At 28.1% G+C, this 9536-nt stretch overlaps 1 protein-coding gene across 1 annotated transcript in view; it reads left to right on the top strand.

Annotated features, from left to right (window-relative positions):
- Positions 1–3510: 3510 nt before the first annotated feature.
- LOC107444970 (protein odd-skipped-related 1) overlaps positions 3511–9536 on the top strand; it is a 111845-nt gene continuing 105819 nt past the window's right edge. Inside the window, exon 1 of the mRNA XM_016059263.3 lies at positions 3511–3714. The gene's annotated coding sequence lies outside the window, so the exon portion shown is untranslated. The remainder of the gene's footprint in view (positions 3715–9536) is intronic.

Below are 9536 nucleotides of genomic sequence, written 5' to 3'. Positions count from 1 at the left end.
TAAGGATTGATAAATATTTAGCTACAAACTTCAAGAACAACGTAACTTACTGTCTGAATGCAAATTATTACTCATAGAAAAACTTCGACATCGACACTTGTTATGAGAGAACACTTAAAACAGCATGATTACAAAATTTACACTTATTTACAAAGAAAAAAAAATTTAATCCGCGAGTAATATGTTCTTAAAATGAAACATATTCAAAATTCATTAAAATATAATAAAAAAATCTAAAAAAAGGAGTAATTCCTTTGCAGAGACAATATGTTTTTTGAATGACAGAGAATTTAGCTGTATAATAACCCATAATATCGATTATACATTGTACAATAACCCATAATATCGTGCAAATTTGTTGCAGCCTCAATAAGGTTATAAATTAAACCTAATTCAATTCCTACTATTAATTCACACTCTCCCTATATCTTGTACAAATTTTCAATCGTTAATAAAATACTTTTTATTCATTCACTCAAGTACAAATACATTTCTATTTATACTTGTAGTGGATGACACTTGTTGTTAATACAGTTTTTTCAAATATTAATACATTTATTTAGTTTAATTAATTTTAGTTTCATATGGGGAAAAAAATTATAATTATTTAATAAAAAGTAACTAAAATAAAATGTTTCTTTGTTAACCTAAGTAGGAATTAATTTTNTCTGTCAAAAGTACAATTTATGAAGTATCTATATAGATTTTTATGAAGAACAGTGGTTCAAACACCAATGACGGCACGAAGCCCACCCAACTTCAGATGGATGGGTGCTAGCTTGTCTGGGGGGCTGTCCCAACGTTCATCATATTATCGTGATCATGCCGTTGGTCATGAAATTGTGGAGCTTTAACCTTCTGTTCCACAGCGGGCTGTTGCGGGAATATTTTACTAGGTTGTTTATGTAATTGAGAAATGAGAAAATTTGTTAAGTATAAATTTTAAATTAATTAAAATAACAAGAACAATTAAATTAATTGTAGTCTAAACGACAAGAAAAAAATATTTCCTTTCACGTTCGGAAAAAAAAATTCTTTCTCAGTTCATGCTTGTTTTTTAACCGATAAACTAATGATCAATAAAAATACTTTTCAAATTTTATTCAAAAAATACTTTTAAAACTAGATTTTCAAAATTGTATCTAAAATGCAACACTATACCCTTGGAACAAATTACTTAGGGAAAAATTTCAGACTTCAAACATAAGTTAAAACTGGAAAAATAATAAAAAATAAAAATTTCTTCAAGAAATTTAACAATTTTATAAAGTGGATACAAGTGGGTTCTATAAAGTGGGTACAAAATTTTGATCGATGCAGAGTTACATTTCCATTTGACTCGAATGCTAAAATTCTCAGAATAAGACTATAGTCAAAGCAAAAGACTAGGATGTGAGACGATTATCTTACGTAACTATTGGATGGAATTTGCAGTTTGATTATTTTCGCTTACTTAAAACAAAACTTACATGAAACATTAAAATTTGCTTATTTTTTAAAATTTTCTTTAGATGCATAAATGAAATTTTTAAATATAAAACAAATAAATGAATGTGTCAAAAAATTGCTATACGTCGGAAATGTTTACTTCGCGAAAATTTAAAAAAAAAAAAATGCTTTGAAGTATGTTGGAGGTCAAAAGTTCTGAGAACAGAAGAACACTAAAGGTTCCCAAGGAACATTCATGTCGAAATTTTATAAAATGAATTTAAACTTAAATGTTGCATTATTACATCTGTTCATCCTCTTTTCATTTTATTACGTCTTTGCCTCTCAAAATGTCGTTTTTTATATTTAAATTTAATCCCAAAATTTGGTTACTATAGTAATATTTAAAGCTAAAACCAAAGGGGGTGGGGGTGCGATATTCTCATGTAAATATAAAAGGGGTTTTGTAATTGGGGGACAAGAGGGGAGGAGGAATCAAAAACTCCCAAAATCATTTTTATGTAAAATTTGAAAGGCTGATTTGTAAACTTAGTTCCTTCAGACAATCAAACTGCTTTCTATATTTTTCGCCTCACTTTCTTCAGTAGTGATTCATCAGAGCATGTTAAGGAGTTTATTTTTTCCTAACCGAAATATTAATATTGGATGGCCCACTGTGAATATTTTTCTGACTTAATTTTAATAAGGATATTCATTTCAGAATACCTTGCAGTATTGAACAGAACTTTTTCTTTAATATAAAATGTCTTATTTATTCCCTGAATTTAGGTTTTATAAAAAACAATTTTATTTAATACTCTTTCTAAGTATAATACATATTCACATAATCAATGTTAATAATTTATTTATTATCATTTAACATTCTAGTTAATATATGCTATTTACAGTCTCTGGCCAAATTATTAGACGCACTGTAAGATACTATGTGAAATCTTAATTACCAGGTGATATTATACAGCTGTATTGCTTTTACGCGACTGAAACCGGTTTGCACTTGTTTACGTTCGTGTTTCAATGGGTTAACATTATAATGCAATACGTTAAAAGTAAATACAAATAGGAAGTATATAAAAAAATCTCCAGAATAAAAACCCATTACATGTATGTATAAATATAAAAGTATTGCCTATAAACTCGTTCAAAACATGTCATTATTAAAACACTACAGTGCGTCTAATAATTTGGTCTAATTATTATAATATAATAATTAATACCTGATATAATAAATATTCTGTATTTGTATTATTCGTCTAATTTATATTATCTATCGTTTAATTTAAATAATTCATGCACGAGTGCAAACCGGTTTCAGCCGCGAAAAACCAATAAAGCTATATATAGTATCACCTATTAATTACGATTTTACATGGAATCTTACAGTGCTTCTAATAATTTAGCCAGGGACAGTAGGTACACAATTTTTAAGAAATGAATTAAATAGGTAAAGGGAATCCAAATGAATAATAAAAAATACTTCCATTCTAAATCAAAATATCTTAAGTCCCATAAATTAAAATATTCAAGAAGGATGTAAAAGAACAATACGGTCATAGGAAGAAAAGGGGGAAAGCACCCCGACAGGTGTTTCTATTCGAAACACACCTGCCCTTCCACTGAATGAGGAAGAGAAGAACAGGAACCAAGATTATCTTTGAAAAAAAAAACCTCCCACAAAATCCGCATCATCAACCTTTATGAAACAAAAGAACAATAAAAAAAAAAAGGCCTCCCCCAAACGGAGGCCTTTCTGCGGCTCACCATAAGGACCCGCACTTTGTTCCAATCCCTACAACAACAAAAGGGGGAGGGGTGACGATAAATGACTAAAACATTCCCCATCTAAAGTAATCACAGCAGAAAAAACCCTCACGCAGCCTCTAATGGTTCTCTTTTGCGTGACCAAATCATTTGGCTTGTAGGCGTGGTCAGTAGCGGTTTCGAAACGGCTTCTGGGAGCAGTAATCAGAAGCTAGTTTCCTATTGGCTCCTTGCTTCCAGACGGGCGTGGTAGAGAAGCGGGTGTACTACCAATAGGGAGCTCAGGTGGGCTGCGGCTACTGCGGAGCGTGAGCAACCGTGTATGCTACCACTGATCTAAACCTGGCGGATGCGCTATCGGCTGTGGTTTACCGTAAATTGCTAGCGCGGTGGGGGTTCTAATAATTTAGTCGAAGCTGTCACCTTCTAATTATGGTCCATAATTAACCACCACTTATGGGCAATTAATTTTTTTGGAGACTGATCTACTACCGCATCGGATAGCAGGTAATTTAATATTTTTTTACTTAAAATATTTATTATCATTCGCTAAATTGAACAAATTGCAATTAACTAAAAATACTACCTCATTTTTTTTAATAAAAATTGTTTTCTGTATCCTATTTTTTTTAAATTCAATACCTGTTATTAGGAGTGTATGTTTTGCACTGTGATCATCATGAAACATTGTTCTAAATTGCAATTAACACTAAATTGAAGAAATTGAAATTAACTAAAAATACTGCCTCCTATTTTAATAAATATTGCTTTCTGTATCATTTCTTTAATTTAATGCCTGTTGTTAGGAGTGCATGTTTTGCACTGCGATCATCAATGAATCATGAAACATTGTTCTAAATTGCAAATAACACAAAATTGAAGAAATTGAAATTAACTGAAAATACTGCCTCCTTTTTTAATAAATATTATTTTCTGTATCCTTTTTTTAAAATTTAATGGCTGTTAGTTGGAGTGCAAGTTATGCACTGAGATCATCAATGAATCCTGAAATATTGTCTAAATACACTTAAATTATAAAAGGTGCTTTGTGATGACAACCCTTAATGTGTATTTTTAAAATCCTATTATTCTGTTAAAAGTACAAAAACGCTGTAGTGAAGTTAATATTTATGGTGAGAAAAATATATAAAAAAACATGGAATCACTACTAAGGAAAGCGCGACAGAAAGCATCAAATCCTACTTGAAAATACCGTATTTAAGGACAATCCAACTGGTTTTGAAGTTTGCTGTCCTGCTCTCCTCAGTCGTGATTCGAAGGAGTTTTTGCTTTTTCCACCCTTAAATATTAATTAGCGGCCCCTAATGTGCATATTACTTTGATTCGTTTTTTTTTCTTTTTTTTTAAAAAAAAAGGATTTAAAAAACATGTATGTTACAGAATGTGGTAACAGAACACCCCATATTGAATCATTTCATATTGAATCATATCATATCACCCCATATTGAATCATATCTGGCTACATCTCACAAGGAATAATAGAGAAATAATATTAAAGAAATTTTTAAAAAATCCTCCTTCCAAACGAAAGCTTGGGATGGAGCTGGAGATGAAGGAGATTTTGCGAAAAATCAGCAAAAGTGGAAATTGAAACATAAAAAATAAAATTTTTTAACCTGCTTAATATTCTTAACTTGAACTCGCTTAACTTTACAAGAACAATGTTGACTACTTTTGTTTTTCCAATTCTGTTCAGTAGTTACACTTAAATTTAACACAACTGTTCTCGTGAAACTAAGAAAACTCTTTTACGTTATAATCACGGAGGATAGGAGATCTAGTACATAACACGTAGGAGAGATTATATTAATAATGGCTACATTTAAATCCTAACTATACTAATTGAACTTAATTGGCATTGTTGTAAGGATTTAGTAAATAAATATTATATTAGGAGTACATATATCAATCTAATGATAAAAAAATAGGTAAAATTAAGGATTTTTAAAAATAATTAATAAATTTTAATAATAGAGAAATTTTAAAAAAAAACAACTCCAGAGTAAAAATAACAAACTATCCCATTCTAGTATTAGAGTTTGATTATTTAAAGATTGTTAACTTCCAGATGGAATCAGTTAGCCATTGTCATGAGAATTTTAAAGTATTATTTTATAGGAATTTATGAAATGAATTTTACAATAATTTAATAAATAATTTAAGTAAAAAGTAATTTTATTAAAAATATGATTCAATAATTTTATTAGAAGCATTATTTTATTAAAAATGTAACTTTATTTAAAACTTAAATTTATTAATAAATGCTAATGAAACTATAATTTTATTGAGGTGATTTTATTGATATAATTTTATTGATGTGATTTTATAAAAAGGCAGTTTTCTAAAATACATATATAATACAAAGTAGTTTTTTTTTAAAAAAAATTACTTAATTTAAAATATACTAGCTTGCACAATCAGTTAATTCAGAGGAAGTTGACACTGAAGAAGAGGAAGTAGACATTCAAAGACACTTCCAGTTTAACATTTTGAATTCGATACCTCAAAAACTATTCGAAAGATTTCGATTAAATTTTGCACTTTGTCTTCAAAAAATTTCATTCTTTAAAATGATGTAAAAATTTGCATACCTTGCAGTTCAAAATGTTTTCGACAATCAATGAATAAAATAATAAATAATTAATAAAAATTATTTTTGCGTGGATAAAAAAATTATCTTAGGATAAAAAAAATTTTAAATTGTGTGCAAAAATGCTTCGATTCCTTTAAAATTTTCTCGACATTTGACGAAATGTGCAAAAAGTAAAATTATGACCTGCTCTACAGTTGTAACTATTGACACCCCATTTTTTCGATTTTTCCTACTTTTCTATTTTGAGAGGGATGAATCAGATTCTGCCTGAAAAAAAAGGTATGTATGTTTATTCAGAGAAAGTACGTTTTTGATTCCGGTTTCGTAAATTAAAATATCGTCAGTCATAATTAATTAGCGTTTTCGAGGTCAGGCCCTCAAATCATTGAGATTGAGTACCGGTACACGAAAATCCGATTGTTACATCAAAAATTATTCAGGGTGTTACGCACTATACTCTTTTCCCTCAATCGTCTTTGAGCTGATCTTTCTCACCGCGCAATCTCCTCCAGTTTTACTCTAATTGTCTCTTTGCATGCATTATGTCCTTCTTTACATAATGGACGACTTACATAATGCCAAATTATGCACAAATATTAACATTCGTAACTTTTGAGTTTTCATTTCAATACGTGATATTATTTCAAAAATTGTGAGACTAAAGTGTATAAAATTAGGATTTTTTTTTTTTTTTAATTTAAAAAATTTCTGCATACAAGAAAGGAGACAATTTTAAAAAAAGACCTGAAGTTTTAATTTTAGAAATTTTTAAAGATAATAAGCAATCAAGGCTAAAATCAAAGTATGAATAACTTCATGTAAAATAGATTTTAATAAAAATATGTTATAGTGAATGTAATATAGTACAGTTATCATAATAGTATAGTTATCGAATATAATATAGTCATCGTATAGCATTTTCTTTGACAGCACTTTACCTTTAAAAAAAATGGACAATTAGATAGGGAGAAATAGCTCTTGATCATTTTCAAAAATTCCACGGAATTTTCCTCAAAACTTTGAAGCAATCAAGCTCAGCGATGCGTGGTTTTAAGTCAGTCATTTAAAACGACGCATTTGTCAGCTTTTTTTTTAAATTTAATTTTAATTACAGTTTAAACTGATAAAAACTGATTATATGATAAATTGCACATTTGATAGAATGCAATTTATCATAAAATTGCTTTTATGATAAATTGCATTCCATCAAATATCTGAAAAATAGATAACTATATACCATTCATTCAGAACCTACTGAAGTGCGTATTAATGTAATTTCGACAGAGAATCTAAAATACAAGGAGCTTTATATCGCTATTAGGCGACGACTTGGCTTCCTTGGGTGACGAAAAATGCTGTCAAATAAAGTAAATATCCATCACCACGAAAAATTTAATAAAGAGAATTAAAAGCAATATTTAGAAATTTTCCTCACCGCCTCCATCTCTTCGACAATTGAGTTTGATCAAGAGGAGAGGGGGCTTCTTAAATTGCTCCTCTCTGGAAACAGTATTGAGAAACCTTAAACCAATCCGAATTCGAAATACGGAGTCTAAATTGCAATTTCAGTTTGTTTTTTCAATTTCTACTATTAGTTCACCCTCTCCCGATATCTTGTTCCAATTTTCAATCGTTAATAAAATACTTTTTATTCACCCACTCAAGTACAAACACATATTTTTTAAAATTGTTATTACAGTTTTTTCATTCATTAAATTTAAATAATTTAATTCATTCATTAAATTTAATTAATTAGTTTTAGTTTTATATGGGAGAAAATTTTTTAATTATTTAATAAAAAGTAAATGAAATAAAAATTTTCTTTGTTAACCTAAGAAGGAATTGACTTTAAAAATTTTTTTATATAACTTGTTTTTTGGTACATTTGAGGAAATTTTTACACTATATTACCATAAAGGATATTTTACACTTAAATTAGTTTTGTTTGGTGGATTGATATAAATGCATAAAATGCACAATGCGGAAAAAAAAAGACTACTCTGATTAACTTTTAATCTAATGATCGGTTCCTCACGTTCTAGGTCTCAATTTTAATGGTACGAGTCGGTAATCTCAAATATGCTAATTAATTTGTGCAGACGATATTTTAAGTTACGAAAACCGACGCAATGATGTATTTTCTCTGAATAAAAATACCTTTTTTTTCAGTGGATTCGGATTTCTGACTCCCGAAATATAAGGGGTAGTCACAATTTGGGAAATGTTAGTTTGTACAGGAGTTTGGTCAGGAGAGAGATCCAAATTTTGGACCCCCTAATGTTAATTTTATTTTTTGCGTATTTTGCTGTATCTCGAAAACTTATTATACGAATTGAAAAGATTTTATACACAAATTTAAAATTCATTTCTCCAAAGATAAATTCCATGCAAAAAAACAAATCTTAGTAAATATAATTTGATAAATCTTTTTGGAATTAAAATTAATGGAATTTTTCAATTAAAATTAAGTAGCATAAAGTGACGTAATAATTTTTATATCTCACATTTCACTATACCCTACAAAAGTTCTCAATCATTAATATATTAAATAACAAAATTAATAAAACTGTTTTGTTTTTTTCTTTCCTGCAAAAGGTTTTCCTTAAATCAAATCACTGTGGTTCATGACTAGGTTCAAAGATTTTTTTTTTCATGGCCACAATTAATTTTTTTGCAAATTGCAAATAATAAAAGTAACATTGAAATGTTTAAACTGTTATCCCAAGATTTAAAATCAAAATGCTTAAAAAAAAAGATTGTGATATTTTGTTACGTAAGAAATAGTTTTAAAAATTAAAGATAGACTTGTAAACCGGGTACCACTTTTGTTTCACACCATAATATTATAATACAGTATGCTTTATATGGCAGTCTAAAATTATTATTATTATTTTTATTATTTTTTGTTTGTCTTAAAACTATTAAAATAAAGAGACAGTTAAGTCAAATCACGAATCCATTGGTAATTTAATTTGTTATTATTGAAATTTGTAAATAAAAATCCCGATTTACACGGCACTGTATAAATAACTCTGGCTGTCCTCTTGCTTTTTCATATAATCATGGATTATCTTGAAGTAACAGAAGCACTTGATACAATTTTAAAACTTACAAATCTATTGATTTTTGAACATCAAAGTATACTATAATCACGTTCATATTTCGAAAATTGATAAAAAGAAATAATTTAAAAAAAGATTAAGAAAAACGTAAAATAAATTAACTAATAGCGAATTTAGTTTAATGCGATTATTTTAAAATAATACACTGAAATGCTTTTCGAAATATATATTTTTCATCATACGAGATTTGCCTTGTCTTGCATGTACGCAGCTATGTTTAGGTTGGGTTTGAAAATACAAGCATCGAATAAAAATATAAGCAAGCATGCATCAAAAGCTTACTTAAATAAATGAATAAATCACAAATAAAGATTAATTATTGTCGTAATTACTAATATCAACAATATATACAATTCCTTTTGTTTCAATGGTAACAAAATCTCATAATACTACTAAATTATTTTTAAACGAAAATATAAGTTTATATAACAAATAATTCGTGTGCAGAAAGAAGTTAAAAAAAAATCAATGAATTTAAAAGAGAGAGGGAAAGAGAAAAAAAATTATAGTCTTTAACTATGGTACCTTAACTTATAGGTTTAAAAATTTTTTCTTTTTATCTAGAAACTAATTTGTAATATATATATATATAT

Source organism: Parasteatoda tepidariorum, chromosome 5 (genome assembly GCF_043381705.1).
Source record: "Parasteatoda tepidariorum isolate YZ-2023 chromosome 5, CAS_Ptep_4.0, whole genome shotgun sequence".
Lineage (NCBI taxonomy): Eukaryota > Metazoa > Arthropoda > Arachnida > Araneae > Theridiidae > Parasteatoda > Parasteatoda tepidariorum.
The sequence above is the reverse complement of the archived record's forward strand: the minus strand, read 5'-3'. Positions and strand labels throughout refer to the sequence as shown.